The sequence below is a fragment of the Orcinus orca genome, chromosome 11 (assembly GCF_937001465.1).
Source record: "Orcinus orca chromosome 11, mOrcOrc1.1, whole genome shotgun sequence".
Lineage (NCBI taxonomy): Eukaryota > Metazoa > Chordata > Mammalia > Artiodactyla > Delphinidae > Orcinus > Orcinus orca.
Genome location: NC_064569.1, coordinates 21,079,648 through 21,104,439, shown reverse-complemented (window position 1 = coordinate 21,104,439; position 24,792 = coordinate 21,079,648). Strand labels below are relative to the sequence as shown.

General features: G+C 44.2%; 2 protein-coding genes across 2 annotated transcripts in view; one reads left to right on the top strand and one right to left on the bottom strand.

Annotated features, from left to right (window-relative positions):
- RASSF8 (Ras association domain family member 8) overlaps positions 1-10,228 on the bottom strand; it is a 129,670-nt gene extending 119,442 nt beyond the window's left edge. The window contains exon 1 of the mRNA XM_004270906.3: positions 10,096-10,228. The gene's annotated coding sequence lies outside the window, so the exon portion shown is untranslated. The remainder of the gene's footprint in view (positions 1-10,095) is intronic.
- Positions 10,229-11,028: 800 nt separating this feature from the next.
- Positions 11,029-24,792, top strand: part of LMNTD1 (lamin tail domain containing 1) — a 455,425-nt gene continuing 441,661 nt past the window's right edge. Inside the window, exons 1-2 of the mRNA XM_049694225.1 lie at positions 11,029-11,167; positions 20,366-20,536. The gene's annotated coding sequence lies outside the window, so the exon portion shown is untranslated. The remainder of the gene's footprint in view (positions 11,168-20,365; positions 20,537-24,792) is intronic.

Here is a 24,792-nt window from a genome sequence, read left to right as displayed (position 1 = left end):
CATTCAGGAACAGAGGTTAGCCAGGCTGGGTTTTAGAGCTATAGGGTATTTTGGTACGTAAGAGAGAGGTTGAACCGTTTTTTTCATGTGATCAAATAGCATGTTTAGATGTTTCAGCATCAGTGTATTAATTTAGTTCCGCTAGAGCCTGGCACATGAGGATGGGTAGGGAGGGAGAGCTGGAGGGCAGCCAAGCAGGGAGGGAGGGCAGCCACAGGGCAGGGGACCAGAGCCAAATTTCCTGTGGGCGGCAACAGAGTCAGAACTCAACCTTGTAGGCAGAGATGGAGTTGAGTTCTTAGCAAGTCAGTGAGATCTGTGTATCTGAAAGCTCATCTGGCGACATGTAGAAGATGGGTCTCAGGTGGGGAGACCAGTGAAGTGGCAACAGTCTAAATGAGAGATGCTAAATTAGGGTAGTGAATGATGGAGAAATGGAAAAGATTTCCTGAGCTATCCAGAAGGTACAATCACAACCAGATGAATTAGTCAAGGTGAGGTGGCACGGGAAAGTCAAGATTAGGAAGAAAGTGGAGGATGATGCCAAAAATATCCTATCCTATCTGGATAGGAAATCAAGGAAGAAGTCGGGAGGCGTGCTGATCCACAGGGATTGCTGTGTGGTTCAGTGGGGAGGGGTCTGGAAGTCAGAGTACAGAGCATATAAACAAAAAACATCTTGGAAAATATTCCAGGTAGCTTATAAGCCCTCTGCTGCCCACATAGAACAATAGGTTAAGAAATCCTGGACCTGGGGGGCAGGGAAGGAAGGTCTCAAGCAGCATTTCTCAACCAGCATGCTACCGGCGAAGTACAAGGGACAAGGCTTCACCACGAAGGATGCTGAGCACCCCCAGCTCAGCCCTTGCCCACTGACCACCAGACATACCCACAACCTAGACTCTATGACAACCAACCTATTTCCAAATGGTACCCGTGTTTGAGAGCCAAACCCAAAAGGGAGAGGAGGCAGCAAAGAAGGCTTAGTCTGAAAGAGCGGAGATGGAAGGAAAAGCAGATCTCACCCTCCAGCCAATAGGTCATCCCCATTTCCAAACACACCACTACGCAACGATTCTCCCACCTCCACCACTAGCACTTTATCTACTCCATCCCTTGCCTGATTTATTGCAATCATATCCTAACTGGTCTTCCTGCTTCAATTCTTTTTTTTTCCTTCTCTTTTTATTAAGTCACCATACCATATATGACATCCCCAGGACTTATAATGTAAGTTTGTACCTTATGACCCCCTTCTCCCATTTTACCCCCCCACCTCTCCATCCCCACCCCTCATTTGTGAAATTTTTAAAGACTGCACATATAAGTGAGATGATACAGTATTTGTCTTACTCTAACTTATTTCACTTAGCATAATGTCCTCAGGTCCATCCATGTTTGTGGCAAATGATGGGATTCCTTCTTTTTCCTGGCAGAGTAATATTCCACTGTGTGTGTGTGTGTGTGTGTGTGTGTGTGTGTGTGTGTGTATACACACACACACATATATATATATATACACACACACACACACACCACACACACACACACACACACACTACATTTTCTTTATCCATTCGTCCACTGATGAGCACTTAGGCTGTTTCCATGTTTTGGCTTCCTACTTCTTAATTTCCCTTGACAAGCCCTTTCCGTATGACAGCAATGTGAACCTTTTCAATTTTACTAATTTTATTTAATAAGCACTTTTATAATACTTAGGATCCGCCATGCTCCATTCTGTACAAATATTAACTCATTGAAACCTCACAACACTGGGAGATAGGTATCATTCCTACTCCCATTTTACCGATGAGGCCCAATGAAGTTACTGGACTACTGCAGGGTCACAGAGCCAGTAAGTGTAGAGTTGAGATCTTAACCCAGACAGCCAGCCCCAGAAGTCATACTCTTGCCGACTACTCCACGTTATTCTCCAATTCATTCATTCCTCTGTTCAAGACCCTTAACAGTCTTCTCACTCAAGAGTAAAAACCAAGATCCTTGTAACAGCCAATAAGGCCCTAGTGTAGGGGTCCCCATTACCTCTTTTACTTCATCTCCTGCAACTGGTCTGGCTGCTCTGACGTGCACACACCCATATGCACCTGCTCCAGGGCCTCTGCACTCACTGTCCCCTGGACCTCGAGTGTCTTCCTCCAGACAGCTACAGAGTTGGCTCCTTTGCTTCATTACCATCTCTACTCAAATGTGCTCTCCTCAGTGAGGACTTCCTGCCCATCCAATACCAAATCACACCTCCACTCCCACCCCCAGCATTCTCAATTCCTCCACCTCGCTATATATTTTTCCTCAAAAACATTTATCATTATATAAAGAATGTAAAATTACTCAGTCATTTATTATCTAACTCCCCCTAATAGAGTATGCTTTCCATGAGTACAGGAGTTCTATGTGTTTTGTGCTGTTACAGCCCCATGCATGGAAGGGCATGCAGTTCATTTTGAATCAATGAATGAATGAACAAAGAAAGAGTGGTGACAAGGAAGCCAAGGAGGAATTTCAAAACAGAGGGAGGCACTTCCCTGGTGGCGCAAGGTTAAGAATCCGCCTGCCAATGCAGAAGACATGGGTTTGATCCCTGGTCCGGAAAGATCCCACATGCTGCAGAGCAACTAAGCCCATGCACCACAACTACTGAGCCTGAGTCCTACAGCCTGCGAGCCACAACTACTAGAGCCCTTATGCCTTAGAGCCCGCACGCTGCAACTACTGAGCCCTCACGCTGCAACTACTGAAGCCTGCAGGCTCTAGGGCCCACGTGCTACAACTACTGAGTCCGCGTGCTGCAACTACTGAAGCCCGTGCGCCTAGAGCCTGTGCTCTACAACAAGAAAAGCCACTGCAGTGAGAAGCCCGTGCACCGCAACGAACAGTAGCCCCCACTCGGTGCAACTAGAGAAAGTCTGCACTCAGCAACAAAGACCTTACGCAGCCAAAAAAAAAAAAAAAGACAGAGGGAGATCGCTCAACAGCATGAACACGCTACAGAAAGCTTTGGTTATACTGGGGTGAAAAGCTTCCATTGATTCTGGCAATTAAGATATTGGTACCTGTGGCAAGACATGTTTCTAAGAAATGGTAACTTTGAAGAGCGAGTTGGCCGGCGATGTGGCAGAAGTATTAAGCATAGATGGCTCCTGTAAGAAGGTGGCTGAGAGAGGAGACAGCTAGAAGGAGCAGCAATGTCAAGAGAGACCTCAGCATGTTCTTTCCACGCTGAGGGTCAGGAGCCAAGGGGAAGTGAGATTGAAATTCAATGAGAGGAAGCATTACCAATGGAGAAAGGCCTTGGAGATAGACACCTCCAGACTGTGGTGAGTGGGGAGGGTCTTCCATGTCAACTAGCAAACGTTCTACTCCCACCCTTGTATGATCTACACTGACAGTGCTTTCTCTAACTCAGGTGCTCCCAGACCATCGGTCTGGACAGACAAAGAGCCCTGAGGCCTGTTCAGACTCCCAGTTCAGACAGAGCTCACTGGAGCTGCGTGAGGGAAAGGTGCTAACTCCTCACTGAGACACTTCATATACATTCATTTCCATACAGAGACACACACAGACACCTCTTTTATTCCAAACTAGCCCTGAGTGACAAATTAGTAGCCCCATTTAAAGATCAGGAAACATGAGGCTGGGCCAGTATCATAACTTCCCTAAGGCTACCCAGGTCTAGCCAGGCTTTTAACTGAAGTGCACTCTTTCAAATATGCACCGTATGTCCATACTCAGTAGACTATAACAGAAAAGACAGGTAATCAAGACTAGACAAATTACAATGGAGGGCATGAGCTAGGTTCAGAGATTATAGACCTATTCAAATATTTTAAGCAAAAATAAAAGTAAGAGCTTACTGGGGAATTCCCTGGCGGTCCAGCAGTTAGGACTTGCGCTCTGCTCTCACTGCTGAGGGCCTGCCTGGGTACAATCCCTGGTTGGGGAACTAAAATCCCACTTTGATTCTGTGAGCCTTATACTTGCTTTCTATTACTTGTGCACTTGCCTAACCTCTTTGACCATTTTTTTTTGGACGTGCTGCGGGGCATGTGGGATCTTAGTTCTCCGATAAGGGATCTACCCGCGCCCCCTGCATTGGAAGTGCGGAGTCTTAACCAGTGGACCACCAGGGAAGTCCATTTGACCATGTTTTAATCACCTTTGTATCTCCTTAGCTGCTCAGTAAATATTTGAATCAAAAAAAAAAAAGTAAGAACTTACTTTTCTGTCCAGCATCTATCCATTAGGAAAACTCTAATTTTTTCAATGTATATACTTATATCTGGAATAACTTAAAGTGATCTTCCAATAATAAAATTACTATAATTAAAGATAAACATGACTTAGCACTCAGAACTCTATGACAGTTAACAAGAGTGACAAAATATATCACCCACATGAATAAAACCTGGTGGAAAATTATCACAATTCTCCTCTTGTTACAACCTGTATTTATATCGGATTTCTTATCAAAACAAAGAATAAAACACACACTTCTGGGCTTCCCTGGTGGCACAGTGGTTGAGAGTCTGCCTACTGATGCAGGGGACACAGGTTTGTGCCCTGGTCCGGGAAGATCCCACATGCCGCAGAGCGGCTGGGCCCGTGAGCCATGGCCGCTGAACCTGCGCGTCCGGAGCCTGTGCTCTGCAACGGGAGAGGCCACAACAGTGAGAGGCCCGCGTACGGCAAAAATAAAAAAAATACACTGCTGAATAAGAAAATATCTTTCGCCTAAAACTTGGACAGCACTAGAGTTAACTGTAATGAGATTTGTGATACATCTGAATGTGACAAAAAAAATTGCCCAAAATAAGTCTTCTAAATCCTATAGCAAGGATGTGAAATAAATAGGCAATAAATATTATTGGTGCTAAAAAGCTCCAGGAAACTTGTTCAAGGTCACCCAGAGTAGCCTGTAAGCATGTATACCCGAGGGAAAGAATAACAAGGGCTCCCAACCAGAACTTTCTTCTCGGGCATATGGTGGCTACTCCTGATGCAAATGTCCTGGGGGCACAAAGACCTCCCACAAAGGCAAATCGCATGGTGTGCCCCTCTCCAGCCCCACTCCCAGTATTCTTATACAAGGAAAATCAGATCTAAATAAGTACCAAGGTGAGGTAAAGGGTCTGGCTAGACAGGACATCTCTACTTGTCATGCCTTCCCGACTAGAAAATAAAAGGTGGGGAAATGAGGAAACAACAGGGACAACTTCCTTGAGTGAAGCAAATGTATGAAAAGCTTAAGATTCCTCTTCATGATGTTGACCAGGTGAACTACTCACTCTTCTTTTGTGAGAGCACCTAGCCCAGAACTTGGCACATAATAGGGGGTTAAAAATGCTTTAATCCTCCCTGCTCTGCTCTCCCAACCCAAGGGCATCTGGCTTCTGGCTGGCAAAATCTCAGGGTCCAAACCACAAAGACGTGTAACATTTTGGGGAAACCTAGAGGTTGAGTGCAAAGAAATAAATCCTACAATCAACTCCCAAGTTCCCTGTACACTTAGTGACCCACCAGATACCAAACTAGAAAATAATTGGAATTGCTTCACTCTAGGGTGTGAGGGAAAGTTCTAAGAGGAAACTAAAGCCCTAAAAAAACTAAAGTCAAAAGAAAATGTGGGTGATTATGTAAGAAGTAGAGGCCAGAAACATTAATCAAGACACAAGTACTTAAGAGTTATAGTACATCAAGCTAATATTTTGTAAAGAGCAACCACATGACAAAAACACTCCAAGCTTTAAGCCTTCCTTGGCCTTGGAAAGTCATGAGACTTTTTTGGCTAAAGCAAGGAATTGCTTTAGTGAGAGGGAAAAAAGAACTTCCAGACCTCTAGGTGGCTCCCATTTTTAAGCAACTACCTCTCTACCTTAACTAAATGGCCAAGTGACACTAGTTATTTATTCAAGTCACAGCAATAGCTGGACAGTACTAAACATCCTTAGAACTATAACTCTCCTTTTTCTACTCCAGTTTGTCCTTTCTTCCTTTGAATTCGAGCACTGGTGCAATCCACAGCTGCTGACTAACATGTTATCATATGACATGTGCAAACTAATGTGACATGGTAAGTTTTTTTTTACTTTCAGTAATCCTGTGCTGATGAAAAAACCATAATTCCTTTAATGATGTACTTAGAAAAAGGATTATCTACAACAGAAAATCACAAGGGTAACACCAATTAAAAGGTGTCTCAATTTATTTATGAATTTTCCACAGAGCTCCAATGTATTCATTTTACCTGATATCTGCAAAGGATATTTCATGTTATACATAAAACCAAAAAAGAAGGAATGTAGGAGACAGCCAGCCTGGCTTTTGTGTTAGAAGCAGATTTAACAGTGATAAAGAAGGCAATCAATATACAAATCACAAGTTGTATTACTATCTTATTCATTACAACAATAACTATTTATTGAGCATTTACTATATACACACCAGGCACTGGGTATAGACTGGTGATTAAACCAGGCATTATTTCTGCCCTCAGGGGCAAGAGAGAAATATTAAACAAATAACACATAATTATAAACTGTGGTAAATATTAAGAAGGAAAAGATAACTGCTATGAGGGAGACGATCAAGGGGTTCTAAGTCACATGACGACACGGGTGGCCTTCTCAGGGAAGACGTTTATAGAGGATATCTGAACCAGCACCCAAGGATGAGAAATTACTCAAGGAGGTGGTCCTGAAATAGACCACCAGCAGGAGCCCTGAGGTGAGTCTGCTAGAGAGCTGAATCACGTGGCTGGCCAGAGATGAAAATGGGGGACGGGACCAAATGACACAGGACCTTGTAGGAATGTTGAAGATTTTATATTTTACCCCAAGAATAAGAACTCTGAAGACTTTAAAGAGCAAGTGACTTCTTTTTTCTCTTTCTGGCTGCTGGTGGAAGAGGGACTGGAAGGAAGGGCAGAGTGTGAGCCGGAGGCCTCTGCAGTGGGAAAGAGGACGGTGGTGGCTTGAACCAGGATGGGAGCATAGTGGAGACTGAAAATCAGGTTTGAAAGAAAATCAGGTTTGAAAGAGATTATGCCCGAAAAGTAGACAGGACTTTGTGACAAACTGGTTGGCTGGGGGGTGACAGAACAGAACACAGAGTGGAAGATAACTCCAGCCTTCTGGCCTGAGCCACTCATTAGATGGATGAGATGAAAAACTGAGGAGGAACAGTCTGAAAGGTTGAGTAATCATGAGCTCAGTTTTCAAGAAGTCACAGATGCTGCCATTTATTTACTGACTGAGATGGGCCAGGCACCACGTTAGGTGTTCTACTGTCACAGCATCGCTCTTAGTAATAATATCCCCATTTTGCAGAAAGCTTTGAAGTTTGAAATCTATTTAGGGTTGGAGCAAGCTAGCAGGAGAGAAAACAGGTGATACATTATTTTTAAAATCCAATCCTCAGAGTTATGATGCACAATATTTTCCTATCCCACTCCCATCTCCACTCCACTGCTACCCGCAAAGAGTTTTGCTATGTTTTGAACACTAGCAAGATATCTAGGACCCTAATGGTTTACAATAAATGAGCAAACCCATTATGCCAGGAATCAGCCATAATGGAAAGAGTAACAATATTCAACATTGAGCAACATTTTTACTCTCATTACCTACATCAACATAAGACAGATCAATTAATGAGTAAGAAACTCTGAAACACTCATCGTTTCTCAAAATGACCAAGTCATTCAAGTCAAAAGTTAATGCAAGCCACACAGTACAGAGGCTACAAAAGCCAAGCATTGAGATTCACATTAAAAAATCGAAACCTTAATAAAAATAAAATACTAGGCAAAAAGAAATGATACCACAACCTCACAGAATTTAAATTCTGCAATTCCTAAATATCTCAACCGAATGACAAATTCAGGAAACATGCACACTAAAAACAATCTAAACATTCTCACTTCTTTTAAACTGTTTTTCTCTGCAATATGCTGCCACTTCAGCAAACTGAGAAGCCTTTCCTCCCTGCACACTCCCATGATTTCCTCCCTCTCTGAGCTCTCTGATGTCCCCCTCAGCTACTGAAGCCCCCAAATTAGGTCTTATCAATGAACCTGGAAAGAATTCAATGCATTACTGCCAACTGTGTATCGAGAGTACCGTCTTAAGACTCTTAAAAGGAGAGAAAATGAGGAAGGGGAGGATTTTTGAAAGGTTTTACCGTCTACATTACAAATTATATTTTTGTTGGGTCTGATCCTTCAAAAGTCCAATCATCAAATTATGTTCAGTCTTCTTTAAGTGGGGTATGGTCACATATAATATTTATGGTTTGGGATAGTTCCCCATGGGGATAAATAGAATTAAAAGTACAATTGATATGCCAGCTAAAAGATAAAATCTCACACAAACCATCCTCCAAAACAATACTGCTCTGTCCTGCCTCCTGATTCCTGTGTCCATGCAGTACCTCTCCCTGCAGAGGGCTAGCTGGCATTCACTACTGCCTCACCCAGGCAAAGGACGGGATGCTGAAAATCCATTAAGAAAGCTTCCCATTTTTCTGTTCCTTCACAACATGATTGCCAACTCCTGGCAACCCAGAGATGAAAGACTTAAGAAAAAAGAAAATTAAAAAATAAAAGACTGGGACTTCTCTGGTGGCGCAGTGGTTATGAATACGCCTGCCAATGCAGGGGACTCGGGTTCGAGCCTTGGTCGGGGAAGATCCCACATACCTCAGAGCAACTAAGCCCCAGAGCCACAACTACTGAGCCTGCGCTCTTGAGCCTGCGAGCCACAACTACTGAGCCCACGTGCCACAACTACTGAAGCCTGCGCGCCTAGAGCTCAACAAGAGGAGCCACCGCAATGAGAAGCACACGCACAGCAACGAAGAGTAGCCCCCCACTCACCGCAACTAGAGAAAGCCCGCGCGCAGCAACGAAGACCCAACACAGCCAAAAATAAATAAATCTAAAAATAAATAAATAAATAAAAGATTACCTGGGGCCTTCTACCAGAATGGGTGGTTAATCCCACCGACAGAAAATCAGAAATCTATCCATATTTAAAGGTGCTTCCTGCAGACAAAACAGATCTAACGAAGAATTCCTGTGGCACATTACACTGGAAAATCCATAAATGTTCGTCCCTCTGTGTCATCAGGCTGGAGGAATTTTTTTAACGCAATGCTTTGATGTATTGACAAGGTTAACCTGACGGGTTTAAGTCAGCTATGAAACGTGCCCTGCATCTATTTCCCGTCTAATGCCTAAAGATCAGGGGCAATACTGACCCGCAATTATAGCCAACGCCTGCACTGCTCAAGATGCCGTTTGATGCTGAGAAAGTAGTGGTTCAGCAACCAGGCGGCTCTAGGATGCTAAAATAACAACGCAACACTCGATTACGAGCCCAGGTACCTGGCGTGAAAGATCCTGTGCTACACGAGAACCCCACACTCAAAGCTCACGTCCCTTTGGCTTCAATCTTATTAAGCTCTCCGCGACATACCCTCTCAAAGTTTCTAGTTTGCAAAACGGAATTACTCTGAAAGTCCCCTCTTCTGGACTCCCCTCCCCAGACGGGTTGGCGGCAAGGGGAAATAGGCACCGAGGATGGTTAATCGTTCAAACAACATTTAAAAACCTGTAAACCAATCATCTTTTCAGAGGAAAAAAATAAGCGTTCACCAAGCAGTCGCTCGGCAAGCGAGCATCCGATTTCCATTTGGAGCGAAATTAAAGAAGCCAGACATACATTTCCCTTTCCAACAAAAGTGGCCTCTAAACTCCCCAGCCAAGGACACTGGGAGGAAACAGAGGCTGGAAACAAGCTCGTACTCTCGGTCAAAGCGCGTGTGTGCGGCGAGGAGAACGCGCAAAGGGGAGACAGGAGGGAAAAGGTGAACTGGAGGAAGCTGGAGCCGGCGGCGGCGGCGGCGGCGGCGGCGGCGGCGGCGGCGGCGGCGGCGGGGCGGGGGCAGATCGGACGAAGAAATCCGAGGTGCAGAGAGAGGGGCGGGGAAGGGGGAGCCCGGAGGCTCCAGGAGGAGGAGGGAGGGGTCCCGGACGCTGCCCAGAGATCTCGGCCGCCTAGTAAAGTTAATACTTACTCAGTTTCGCAACTGCGCCGCCCCCGCAGGCCGCCCCGCGGGGCCGGCCGGGGCGCTGGGGACGCGGCGGCGCCCGGCGGCCGCCCAGCGCCGGTCCCCGGCCACGCAGCCCGGGGCGCCTCGCTCCCCGGCGCTCCTCCGGCAGCGCGCCCCGCACCGGCGGGAGGCCCCAGCTCCCCGGCGCGCCCTCTCCGCGCACCTCCCGGCCGGCGCTAGGTGAGCGCGGACGCCCCAGGCGGCGGTGCCTGGGTGTGCGAGCGCGCGGGCAGCTGCGGCACCGCCGGCGGGAGCCGCTCCCAGCGCTGCGCCGATGCCGCGGGCCAGCGGGCAGGCGAGGCTGGGCAAGGAGACGGGCACCGGGCGGCGGGCGCGGTGCGGGACGCCGGGCGAGCGTAGGCGGCGGAGTCCGCGGCCGGCTCGCTCCCGCGGCCGGTGCCTCTGGGCGGGGGGCCGGGCCGGGGGCCGGGCCGAGCGGCTGGCGGCTCCGCCCCTTCGCCGGGCCGCTGGCTGAGCGCGCGAGAGCGGCGGCGCGGGGGCGCCCCCCTCGGCCGGGCGCTCGGGTTACAGCCGCCGCTCCCCTGCTACCCCGCCCGCGCCTCGCCGGTTCGCCCGCGCCGGGAGACAGTGTAACGGAACTGGGACGCCAGCGCTGCATTGTGGGAGCTTTTAAAGCGGCGGGGAGCGTGGCGCAGCCGCTCGGGCTGTCGGTTCCCCGCCCCATACCCCCCGGCACGGCCCCCACGCCACCCGGCCGGTCGCACACCCCCAGCCAGCCGAGGCCCGTGGACCTGAAAGCCAGAAATGGTGAGATGACCGGTGCCTCGCTGACTCTCACGGAGCAAAATCTTCCATAGCCCGGGGATGAGACTTGCAAAACTGCCCTCCACCGTCACCCCGGAAAGTAGGAGGCTTTTTCTGCGGACAATTTAAAAAAAAAAAAAAAGCCCTTCCATCCCCTCAGGACTGGGTTTGAATTGCTTTTCATCTGGAGTGGCAATGATTCAGCGACCCCCTTCTCAGCAGCAGGCAGTGACAGAGACAGGAGACGAAAAACACAGCGAATGAATCAGACGTGAGTAACCAAGTTTAGAAAGAGCTGGGCTCAGATTCAGAAAACCGCTCCCCACTCCACCACATACACACACACACACACACACACACACACACACACACACACACGCATATGGACACGCATCTACCTTTAAATATAGCAAATTGTCAATGAAGGAAAGCAGTGCTTTCATATGGAAACGCAGATGTGTGTGTTGTTTTCACCATTCCACCTCTTTTTTACGGCATGCGATTACTCTAGCCACCAGACAGAATCCAGTCTTTGGGCCAGACTTGTGCTCACACAAGCCCACAACTCAGGAACAGCTATCAGTTTGGAGGGAAATGGGATGAGGATGAATAATGGATGAGGTGCAAGGAAGCATTCCAGTTATAAAATGTCCCTTTTGATTCTCCAGACACTCAGTTTTTGGGTTTTTTTTTTTCTTTGCTCTTTTGCTTTTTTAATCATCGAAACGGCAATATTACATTTGAAGCACAACTTGTTACCGCTCGTCTTAGGGCATGATTCGTTTTGTTTGGAGTTTGGGTTTGTAGGCTTTTTGTTTCTTCCTCTTTTTATTTTGACCTTTAGTTATTGCACAGCTCATTAGTTCCTCTACCTCAGAGGTGAACTGAGGAGAGGGATGGTAAGACCCCACTTTGGCTAATCTACATTTGGAGGATTTGGAGACAAGAAAAGCTCTCTATGATTCAAGTGTAAAGCCCGAGGGAACTTTTTTTAAGAGACTCTGTAGGGCATGGATCCTCTTCCCTGAGGAGTTTTCCAGCCTTAATGTTAACATTTCCTAAGCTCTCATTCCCTTGTCAACCTTTAATTCCACTGAGTAACACCAGTCACTGCCTAATTGCCAAATCTAATGGAAAAATTCAGTCCCCATCTTCTGGTGCCCTTTGTGGCATTTGCCAATGTTGACCCCTCCTTCTTTTTTAGGACCTTCCTCCCTTTTTCTGCTGTGATAGTCATCCTTCTTTTTTTTTATTATTATTAACTTTTATTGGAGTATGGTTGCTTTGCAATGTCGTGTTAGCCTCCACTGCACAACAAAATGAATCTGCCATAGTCATGCTTCTTTTATGGAGGTCTTGAAACAGGGATGAGTGATAACAGGAAGGAGTGTGGCTATTGTTAAACCAGGACTCAGGAGCTCACCAAGTAGAAGAACCTTAATCTAGTCTCTCTTGGTCACCAGGAGGGTCCTGACCTCGATTTTATCATGCATCCAGAGGTGAACAAGTTGACTGACTCATGACAGCTACCTTTCATGTGACCAGCATTTAAATCAGATGAAATTTGCTATGATTGAATATCTGTGTCCACTATTTAGGGAAAGCACTAGGATCCAGGTACCTGATAAGGTATCCCCACCTCCGAATCAGAGTGTGCCTTACTGGTGGCTGCAGAAGTCAGTGAAGTTACCTCTGTCCAGCCCGGATAAACCCAGAAAAATCTCTTCCCTACCTCAGCCCCATGTGGTTAATGCATTCTTTCCTCAGCATATAGTATAATTTGTTTTGAGCTTTCTTAGCCATAATCACATCCCTGTTAAGCCTTCCTGAGATCACACCAAATGTCCTTGGCAGGATTTGTAAACAACCCTTATTTCTGCTTTCTAATTATTTTCCCTGAAAGTAACCTAACTAGATGAGTGAGTATTCATGCACTTCAAGCCCTGTGATGTAATCAGATTTGATTTTCAAGAAAAGAATCTGAGAGGATGGATTCAGAAAAGAAGAGAATCTGAAGGGAGAGAAACATATGGGGATAAATTCCTTTCTCTGGAAATCCCTGGCAACTTTTTCTTTATTGTGTCAGTGGAATCAGATTGCTAAGCTTGAGAAATATGTATCTGGACCAACACTTCCCAAACAGGTCCACCAGGGAACACCACCTTGTAAGATGGGATGCTGGGAAGACAGTTGTACCATGTCAGATAAGGCTCATGGAACACAGTTGTGACTACAGGTTAGGCCAGAAGAAGCTTGTCAGTGGGTCAGATCCATTAAGGGCCACGTGTCGGGAAATCCGTTCATGAGGAAGTCCAAGGGAGAAACAAACATTTTGTCAGAAACAAGTAGGTATGTGTGCTGGAAAGAGTAAATTATGGACTTCTGAGTATAACTTACACATTTTTTTATTGTCTAGTCCCACCTATCTTCCCTTCTCTTTCGCTGCTTCTTTCCCCACTCTGTGTTTCACCCAGACTACTAACAGCTTACTAACCTCAAACGGTGGCTCAGGACCACTCCTCACTTCTCTTACCATGTGACCCTGAAATTGCTTGTTTACCAGTGGAGCCCTCACTATCGTCCTCCAACTTCGCCCCCCCACCCCCTTCTTAAAGCCGGGGGCTCTGTTGTATTTATAGCTCTATCCCCCATGCCTGACACAGGGCCTGGCTCAGACTGGGAACTCAATTAATATTAGTTGAAATAACAATTAAATGAATGAATGATAGTATAAATGCAGTAAACTCATGTCATCTACTCATCTGTTATACTTGCCTTGGATCTTCTTCCTTCTAACCTATGACGAGCTGAGAGTTCCATTTTCGTCATTAATTTATAAACATAATAAATATGGTACTGTGCTAGTTCTGGGCTTACAAAAATTAATGACAAAATTAATATTAATATGAGCTCACAGGCCATCTGAGGAAAGAGATGCTAAAAGAGAAAATTAGGTAGATAATGCTAGTTGCCCATCCCATTCCCTTTCTCCACATCTTTCTTAGTAATAGAAACCTGATTTTGTGCCCAGTGAGAAGTTTTCTTTCACAACCTTCCTTGCAGATAGGGGTTACTAAGTGTTGGCCATGTGGATATGGGCCTTCCAGGAAAACTCCTTTGTGTGTCCTCATTTATGAGCAGGGCTGAGTCAAGCACTATTCTTGCCTGAAACACAGATGTAATAGCTGGAGTTACAGCAACAATCTTGTGATATCAAGGCTACCTTGAAGCCTGAAGTCATATACTAAAATTTGTACAAATGGGATCATTTAAAGTTATTCAGCCTATCTTACCAAGCCTGCATTTAGTCACTGTTACTGACAAGTTTGGAAGGAAAAAAAATCATCTCTCCTCTTCTCTTCAGTATATGTGTGTAGAAAGCAACTAAATGTGGTTTTCTTCACCATTCCTAGTGAAAATCTTGTACACATACTGAAACACTGCAAAGATCTATAAATATTGTGATTTATTTGACCCACATAAAGGGCCTTTTTAGAAACAACCAACAGTTCTCAGATCTGTAGGAATTTTTTATTTAATGATAGTTTCTTGTTAAAAAAATAATAAAATGTTTAGAGACCAAATCATAAGTAACTCCTTAAAGGAGCCTCCAATAATTTGATGGAGCAGGAGGGTGATTAAAATTTTATTATGTTAAATAGCAAAGTACAATATAGAAAGAAAATAAAGCATAAACTATAAATGGAAACTATAACAGTTTATACCAAAAGGAATAAATACAAATGTATTCAGAAATAGGATTTAAAATATGATTGACTTCTTATTTAGGCAGAAGTTGTTTGAGAGGATAATCCCACGAAAATGAAAGTCTTGGTTTTTTTTTGTTTGTTTGTTTTTTGTGGTACGCGGGCCTCTCACTGTTGGGGCCTCTCCCGTTGCAGAGCACAGGCTCTGGACGCACAGGCTCAGAGGCCATGGGTCACGGACCCAGCTGCTCCGCGGCATGTGGGATCTTCCCGGACCAGGGCACGAACCCGTGTCCCCTGCATCGGCAGGCGGATTCTCAACCACTGCGCCACCAGGGAAGCCCTTGGTTTTTTAATTGTAGGCTAGGAGAATGGATTTAGTCAGCTGAGATTAACTGTGGGGGGCCTCCACAAGAGCCTATACTAGGATCCAAATACTGGGGAAAAACAGTGAATGTGGTGCCTGATGTTAAGAAGTTGCATCTTTGTAAACACGTGCAGTAAAATCTGGACTGTCTGGCATTCTTTCCACCTGAATGCCACTCACCAATCTCCCTACACTTCTCCAATGCTATAATTGAGGTTTATAATGATGTCCCCGATATGACTGCTGAATCATAGCAGAAAGATTAAAATATCTTCTGCTTTGCCTTTATGGGTTTAATTATATTTTTATTAATTGCAAACTGGAAATCTGATCTGTTTATAACACTGCTGGATTAACCAGAGCCTCGTTATCAGGGACCCAATCATCCACAGTAACAGAGTTTATCGTTCTTGGAGGGAAAACAACCCAACAACTGATTTAAAATGTGAGATTTATATGACCATAGTAAGAATAATTATTATAAAATAATTTAGAATCATCCAGCCACATTTGAAAGAATTGTAACAAATGTATTGATTAATAATAAATGCTACGCATCTAATTCTTTTAATAAGTATAATAACTCATATTCTGTAGAAAGAGAAAAATTACCTTAGAGTATGAATAAGTAAATCTTCATTTAGGCGTAGGCCCAGGAATATGATAAATTGAGTTGCATCGTATGTCCAAATTTGGCTTAGGGTCCTGTCAAGCTGTTCCTCTTCTCACCCTTGGTTTTCTCAGAGATGTATTGCTCTGGCGACAATGAAGGGCCTCTAATAAACATGAAATGAGCATGTGTCTTAGATCAGGTTCTCTGGAAGCAGAGCCTGAGACAGGGATTCTTGTGCAAGTGACTTATTGAGGGTGTGCCTCAGGAGAAGGGGAACCAGGGAGGTAGCATAGGGTAAGGGGGATAAAAGCAAAGACAAGACAAGGCCTCAGCTGGAGACCAGCTTTAGCATGATCCTGTGGGGAACTCTGGAGCAGGAATTGGACCACAGAGTTGGTTCCTTGGGGCAAAGAGATTGGCCTTTTGCACTCCTATTATCAGTCACTCATTGGCTGTAGGTTGGTGGTAACCCCTAATGCAAGGCACCTCCCTTTCCCCCCAAGGGTACAGGTGGTTCTCTGAGAGAGAGGCAGCTGCACTTAGCAACCAACACTCACAGCAGCTAGGGCTGCACATGCTGGCCCCAGGAAGGGATCTGAGAAGGGTACCGACAGCACCCATGACACATCATATATGGATAGCACCCATGACACATCATATATGGATAGGTTAGAGCTCCACACCCAGCCCTTAAGGATCCTGTAACAACTGAAGCACACTACTAAAAGTACTGCGGAGACCAAGCACCACGTGCAGCCTTGTCTCTAAAGGAAAGCATGCGCAGAGCACAACTAGGGACGTGCGGAGGCCGTCTCTCCTTCCAGCACAGGCTTGGGAACTCCCTCTCTCCTCACCTACCTTTTGTGCCAAGCAGTGGCAGCTGGTGGTGGCTTCAGTGACTGAGGTGAAGTGGCCAGTAAGGAAGGAACTAAGGATGTTAGGAAAATTTAGGATAGATCCAGACAGGCTGGGACGGGACAAGGGGACCTTTGGGTTAAGGCTTATGTCTGAGGCCACTTGCTAACCTCCCCCTTTGTTCTCTTCCACTGGCCCTAGAAATGTACTTGCTTGCTTATCTTTCCTCTGTCAGCCCCTCAGCTGCCCACTAGGGTTTCTATTTCCCCTGGCCGCTGGAGCTGTGTTTGTCTGTCTTCAAACAGCTTTTCCGCCACTCTTTTTTTTTGTTTTTAATTATAGTTGATTTACAATTTTGTGTTAGTTTTAGGTGTACAGCAAAGTGATTCAGTTTTATATATATATATTTTTTTTTCTCAGATTCTTTTTCCCACCACTCTTAATATAACAAACATTCAACTTCAGCTTTGCAACACCTTCTAATAGTTTGACGGCTAAATATGATGGTGGGTGTGGGGAAAGGGAGTAGAGTAAAAATCCTTCCCATGCTATTCCCCTTCCTAAATTTAGCCCCATGAGCCAGGTGTAACGTGGGTGCCACTGGTGGGTCTTAGGGAAAAACAGAGGCCATGCTGCTGATTCACCTGCATTTCAGGGGAGCACCCAAAGGCTGTCCTGGGAGGTGCTGGGTGACGCTCTGGGGTACAATGTGGGAGCAAAGGGGGCAGAGAGCCCCAGAGGAGATACACGTGTGGGCAGGTGGTACAGGAGCAGGGACAAGGCTGTGCATGGTGTTCCTCTAGCAAACTTGGGCACTTTCCTTCTCTCTCTCCCCTGGTCCTTCAGCCCCAGACCTTCCGCTGAAGACACCAGTTTAGACTAATGGAAGATACATTGACAACTGAGACTAGGTGAGTGTGAGGCAAGAGTGTAAAATACTGGCTATTATAAGCCCTGAAGGAAGGGAGGAAAATCATAATTTTTTTTTTTTTCTAATCTGGGAAAGGAAGAGATGTTCCCTTTACCCTAAGGCTGGGGTAGAAATAAATGACTCCCCAGAACTACTGACATTGAGATAACAAATAGTACCACTTTGGCTGGAATCAGAACATTTTCTAATTCTGTACTCAAATAAGTAAGGGGTCCGGGTGGCCTCAGCAGTACAGCCCACATGGGTGCCGTGTGACACGGTGGAAGGCAGGGTGGGCAGGTTAAGACATTAATGGTGTCATCGTCTTATGACTGACATCTTCCAGGAGAGACCCTTCCCTTCCTGCTGCTGCCCTTCAGCCTATGTGGGGATTTCAGTCTTCCTGACCTGTATGGGAGGTAAGGCAACCCATTTAAGTAAAAGAACTTTCAAAGAACTCCAAGCCTCTTTTCTCAGAAAGATTGGGAAGATACCAAGACAGATTTTGGTTCAAGTCCTGACTCTGCTTCTTACTACTTGAGACCTTAGTTTTCTTATCTGCAAAAAATAAGGGGTAGAAGAGAAGAGGATAATACTAGTAGCACGTAAAGACTTACTGTGATTAACTGGAATAATGTGTGTAAAGCGTTCAGCACAGTGCCTGGTACATAAGTGTTGTTGTTGCCATTATTATTATATTATCATCATCATCTACAGGCCTGTAGGTGAGAATATAAACAAAGCCAATAATTATAATTTTCCCATTCAGTATACTCTGTGCCAAACATTGTTCTGAATACCTCTCATATAATAACTTTTTAAATACAACAACCCTATCAGGTATACTATTACACCCATTTTATAGATTAGGAAGCCAAAACGGAGAGAGATTAAGTAATTCACTCAAGAGTCCATCATTAAATAGCGGCAGAGCTGGGATTCAAACCCAGGAAGTCTGACTTCAAAATCTGTACTCTTTACCACTGTAATTAGAGTGAGGCAAGACTCAAAAAGGGCTGAGAGAATGCAGCATAGAACTGGCAAAGGTTCAGGGTGCAAAGATTAGAAGGGAATTGCAAATTGAGGTCTGGGTTAGGCCGGTTCCTTTCACCTGGTGCCCAGAGCGTGCTGAGGGTGAGGGCTGAGGAGTGACGATCAGGCAGCCCCGGCAGCATCACAACTTCCTCGTCATGGACTGCTCACCCAGCAAAATAAGTTAACCTACTATTGGAGAATGATTGATGTTTCCAAGTCAGTTTACAAGCAAATTGGGCACATAACCCACAGGTAAACTATGATGAAGACAGCAGTGTGCATTTTCAAGGACATTCCTGGTCTTACGTGTCTTTTACCAGGTAAGGGACCATCCTAGGAAATAGCCCAGTGAGTGCTAGTTCTTCGGCTTAATAAACTTTTTCACCCTGGGTGAGTCCCTTTGCCTTCCTGGACCTTTCTAAGGTGGAAGCGTGGTCTGACAGAGGTCTTTCCTCTTCCACTGTTCCCTGTGTACCTTCCGTGTGTTTATTCCAAGAGGGCCGGACATCCAGGTGGGGCTGCATTGTTCTTTCAGCAAGGGCTTCTAGAATTACCTTATATGTCACATCTAGCTCTAATATTCTGAATATATGCATAATAAATTGAAATAATTGGTGTCACAGAAAGAGAAGAGACATGGCAGAATAGGCTTGCTCCAGCTTCTAATAATGACCCAAACAGTTCAAAAATCCAACTAAAAAAAATTGAGTTAGGCTTAATTTGTACCACGAACATAATATTCAGTGAATATAATTCTGTTATTTATTTTTTACCTTATTCTGTGACTTCACTCGTAGCATTCAATTTATATATTGATTTCTAAGCATTGGTTTCCAAAAACGTCATTATCCTGTGAGCAATATGGGCCACTAGAGCTTTATAACAAATAAATGGACGAAGAGTGGATGCCCTATGAAGAATGCCCGTGTTACTTGTTGCCCTCAAAACTGGGACGTCCCCATACTAATAGGGGTCACAACAGCACGTCAAACTGCAGAAAAAACTGCATAATACTTCAGTGATTCTAGACAGAAGTAGATAATCAATTCAGCCCCGGGTAGCTTCAGAGAGTAAGTCAAAAGAAGGAAATCTTTTTATTCTCCTCAGGGCAGAGATGTTTTTTGGTTCTGTGTTTTAATTTTAGCCCCTGCTGTTCCCTAGGGAAGTGTTGGTTAAAACAAAAACCACTGTTTATTAGAACCAAGTGTCAGAAATTAATCAAAGATGAGTAGCATGTCAGTTTCCCTACTCCTGTAATAAAAGAATAATTGTGATTGTACTCTGGGGGTCCATGTAGGTAAGGGGTCTAGTTCTGTCTGGCCATTTGATATAGAAGCAAATAAGGGGATAAAAAGGAGTTATTAAAAACAAAAGCAAAACGAGCAAGACAAAATGAAATATGGGAGCTAAAATTCCAGTCCTTGGCAATCAACCCCCAGGCTTGGGTGTTATGCAGAAAAAGGAAACCGTTGGAGACCCCATGGCAGTGTCAGTCAAGGCAGGTGGTTTTAATTTCTGTTTTTCTAATAGGCTGGAGTTAGAAAAGGGAAGAAGTGGTGATTTGGGGGAAGAACTACTTTGCACATAACCAGTAGTTTACTGTGAGCAATCAGGGACATCCTTAGGGTATATTTTAGAGATAGTGAAAACTTCACATGAATGATTAAAATTCAAATTTCTAAAATTGAGAGAAAATAATTCTTATTTATTTATTAATTAGAATTATTTAATAATTCTAGTTTCTTAATGTCGGCAGAAGGTAACATAGGCAGAAGAGAAGATGCATTGGGAGGTTACATGGGTTTAAAGGAGGTCTGACAGGCTGCGTACAATCCTCCTGGGGCGAGGACAGCATCTTGGAGTGCTCTCCTCTTCTTTCAGACCTACTCTCCAGCAGCCAGTTCAGTAGTTACTGTGCATGTAAGAGGTGCTTGAGTGAGTCTTTGTTAGATAAATGAAAAGCAAATTAATGCACTTTTCAGAGCGACCTTCAGAGACCCGAGCCTGAGTGAGGACAGCTATCAAAAGGATAGACTCTTTGAGGATGAAATATATTGAAGTCTTCCAATGCTGGTTGTCAGTTTCTAACCCTTCTTCATCCTCCTGGCTACTCTCACCCACCCCAGAGGACAGAGCCCTGTAGATGGCTCCAGGTAAGCTGTGAAGTGAGTGGATTAGCATCTAGGGTGGGGCCGGTGGGGCTGGCTTTGGGCAATTTATTTTATCTGTCTGGGCCTCAGTTTCTGCCTGTGTTGGTGACGGTGGTGGTGGTGGTGGTGGTGATGCTCGTGGGATGAACTGGGAGATCGGGATTGACCTACATACACTAATATGTATAAAATAGGCACCTAATAAGAACCTGCTGTATAAAAAAATAAATAAAATTTAAAAAAAAAAAGAATGTTTACCAAATAGAGTGATCTGACCTAGAGTAGGCCCCAGTTCAAGGTAGACTTTATCCTTACTCTTACTATTGAAATCAGAAGTTTCAGGTCAGAGGCCTGATCTTTTAGTGAGATGCTTTCCCGAATCTGTCTCATGGTGGGACAGGGAGTCAAGTGTGAGACCAGAAACCTAGCTTCTCAGGAGCGGGAGGGAGGGCACTGGTGCCCTGGTGATGTTTCAGAAATGAGCACCGGTACCAGGTGGGCCAATATGAGACAGAAAAGTTTCTTCATGCACTTATTTGTTTTTGTTTTGGGTCCATTCTGATGATAAACCTCCTCACTCAGAGGTTATTACTGCAAATGAAAAATACTGGTAAACCAGTATTTTGGCATTAGCGTTCTGAGTGAGAGCTCCAGTGGCAGGGAGAGGCTGAGCCATGGTTGAAGGGTTTCTTTTTGTTGACTGGGAATGCTTGTTCATCACTTTGTAAAGTTGGCTGAGGGTCATCAGGTTATAGTGGAAAACCTTAAGAGTCCCATGGCAGCTTTTCCAAAAGTCTTTATTGCTGGAATTTCACTGGCTTCACGCCCATCCAAGCAGCCTCTGTCTGAAGGAACCAGAGCAGCTGTGACATGTCTGTTCAGGGCAGTATTGCATAGGCGTGAAGCAGTAGCTCCATCTTCCCAAAACCCAGTAAAGTCCCCTGTCACGGCAAAGCTGAAGCTGAAAAAACTTGAATTACTGCCTGTCGAGCTGCAAGGGGTCTTAGAGCTCATCTCATCGAATCCCTTCGATTTCCAGTTGAGGAATCAAATCCAGAGATGTCTGAGGACCTGCTCAAGATAACGCAGCTAATTAGGCTCAGAGTTAAGACTCAAGATGGAATACAAACAAACACTTGTATTTATTCAACTTCATTTCGATTCCTTGTCTCATAAACTTGTATCTCTCTGCAAAATACTTAAGACAACAATAAGCTGGGATAAGAGAAATCTGTGAAATTGTGTCAACATGTTTGGGGTTGTCTTCATATTCTCTGAAACCACAAAAGGCATTTGATTAAATAGTTTGCAGCCAATTTGAGAATTTGTATTTATTTTCAAATGGTGCTTTCATTTTCCGAAGTTAAAGAAATCATTTTTTCGTACTCAGGCTTCAGAAAGGCTGGGTGGGCTTTCGATACCCATGGCGATGGTTCCTTATTGCCAGAGCCACTGTTAGACCAAGTACTGCTTGGAAGGCAATTCGAGGTAATTTCAGAGGAGCCCCATGTCATGTCTGTCTGATTATAGTACATGTGGTTGTCAAGCGAGAGAACCACATCCCTTGGTGAGCTCCGCAATCAGTGGGCTGTGAGCAGTCAGTCAGCCTCACGGGGAACAGCCTTCCACGGTACTTAAGACACAGGACTTACCCCCGGATCAAGCTGCTCAAAATTGCCGTTTTACTCAAGATCAAGCATTTCAGAAGTCATGTTGTACGCAGTAGGGGGACTATTAAGTTGTAATGAAATAGAACAGCTAGAAAGAAGAAAACAAATGTGTACTTCAAAGATGCAAAGGAGTGTCTTCATCAGGGCCCTGTTCAGATGTATCTTTTCTGCCATGAAGATTCTTCTAATTTTCATTTTGATATGTTTTCCTTTTCTTAATTTTAAACCACGAACTCTCCTTGTGCCAATTAACAAAAAAAGAAATAGAAGTCAGTCACTCCCTAAATTCCTCTTAGATCGCGAACATTCTTTCTCTAGCCATGGTTGCTTGCATGCTGCCTCTTCTAATCTGAGACCCTCACTGCAGTCAGTAATCAAATTCCTGGAGATGGGGTCAGGGAAGACTCAATCCCAAGTTGTCCCCATCCTTCCCCCCTGAGAGATCATGCCTATGTCAGTCTTGGTTCCTGTCTTCCACCCTCATCTTTGTCTTTCCCTCTGTTTAGCTCTTTCTTTATACCTTGTAGACTAGAGACGTGAGCATGTGAGATTTTTCCTCCCTTCCCTTCTCTTTCTTGGTTACCTTATAGACTTCTCTCCTCCTACACCTTGTTCATTATATTCTCCCTCCCATTTTGTTCCAGAAATCTACCTGTAATGCATGGCTGATAAGCATATTCATTTCGCTTATGATTAACCTCGAAGGAGGAAAACACATTTTGGTGTGTTTTCAAACTGAAGAACCACTGCCAGAATACGTCTGAAAGTTCGCTTTGACTTTGCATTAAAGTATTCATTTCCCACTCCCCACGGCCCTCACCTCGTCCTTGTCTAATTAAACATAATTTCCATATTAAAAATATTAAAAAAAATTATTTCTAGCTCACGTTTTGAGTGCTACACTACTGTGTTGCGTTCCACTGCCTTTTCAATGCAGATGTACCACAGGAGGTAAATGAGCCCTTTTGAAGTAATTTTGGAACCTGGCCACTTTTAGAAAATTGTTTCTATGAGAAAATGAATTCCCAGCTTTTAGGACATGATTTATTTTAAGTTGGGTATTTCCTGTCTGTGTTTGGTACAAAAAAAATCTTTTTGACGTGGTGACATAAAATCAAAGAGAGCTGACTTGGTTTTTACCTTGTTGAATATTTTCATAATAGAAAAAAATTAACCTGTTTATTTCTTACATTTTATTGTGTTTTGTATAACGTTCTAGAGACCTTGAAATGCATGTTGTTGGTAATTCATAATTTTTCATAACCAGAGATATGTGGAGACTGCAGTTGTACACCGTTTCTGTTTTTCCCGTCTTCCTGGGCACATGCAGAGACTGTATTTTCCAGTCTGCCTTGTAGCTAGGTGTGGCCATGAGAGTGGGTACTTGCCAATGGAATACGAGTACAAGTGACTCGAGGAACTTCTGCCTCATCTGCTTAAGAGGATCTCCCTGGCCTGAGACTCCCTCTCTTTCCCCCACATAGCCACCTAGACCAGAGCGACCCTGCAAGCCAGCTGTGGATGGCAGAGTTATTGCCAACCTGGGTCCCCAGTGACTGGCTGGAGCAGAACTACCCACCAAGCTGGGACACTTGTCTTGCACTGTTACCTGGGAGACAAACACACTTCACTGTGCTTCGAGCCACTGCATTTTGGGGCGCTTTTTCTTACAGCAGCTTAGCCTACTCTATAAAACTACTACAAAAATTATTTCACAAGATGTCCTATTGTAAAGTATTTTACCAAAATATACTGAATAATCAAAAACTACATAAGCAAAAAGTAATTTTCTTCCAAAAACAAAACTCTAGACATTTTGTTTTTGATTCTGCTAGTGTATTTCTCTATATATTAAGAAATGGATAAGGCTAATTTAATCCTCCATTCAAACATAAAAGTCTGTTTACCAAAGCCAGACATGTTTTCCAAAGAGTTGTTATTTGAAAGGGGTAATATGTTCTGGCCTGCATTATATCTATTAAAGGAAAACAAGTAAAAGAATACCCACCTCAGAAGCACATTTCTTTGATATAGTATCCCATAATAATCCCATTTTAATTAGGGCCAAATTCTGCTTATGATCAAATGCAGTCTCAAGAAACAAAATTCTTCCAGGGTCACTTTATAATACAATAGTGAAAGAAGAATAAAGCAAGGTTAACATCATTGAATTTCAAAAAAAAAATTACAAATTGGAATGAGGGTAGAATCACACACATATTCATGGTTTATTTTTTATACCACAATTGGTGTCGTATCTAATGGTACTTCTTTGCTGAATATTCTTGTGTATTTGTTGGTTGCTTTGTTTTTCTCACAAAGTAAAGTAACATTTGTAATTTAGGTTTTTCGTAAAGTTCTTCCATTGGAATATATATTAACAAGATAATCTAAAATATGAAAGTTAAAATAAATAGTGCCAAATCGGCCCATGGCTGAAAAAACAAACATCTAAGCCCTGAACGAAGTAGGGATGAATTCATTCCTCAAAATCCTAAAACGGGAGAGGTAGGAAAAGGGGTTATGAAAGAATCTACGACCTTAATAACATTAAAAAAACTAAGTGAATATTACAGTATTCTTCGTAGA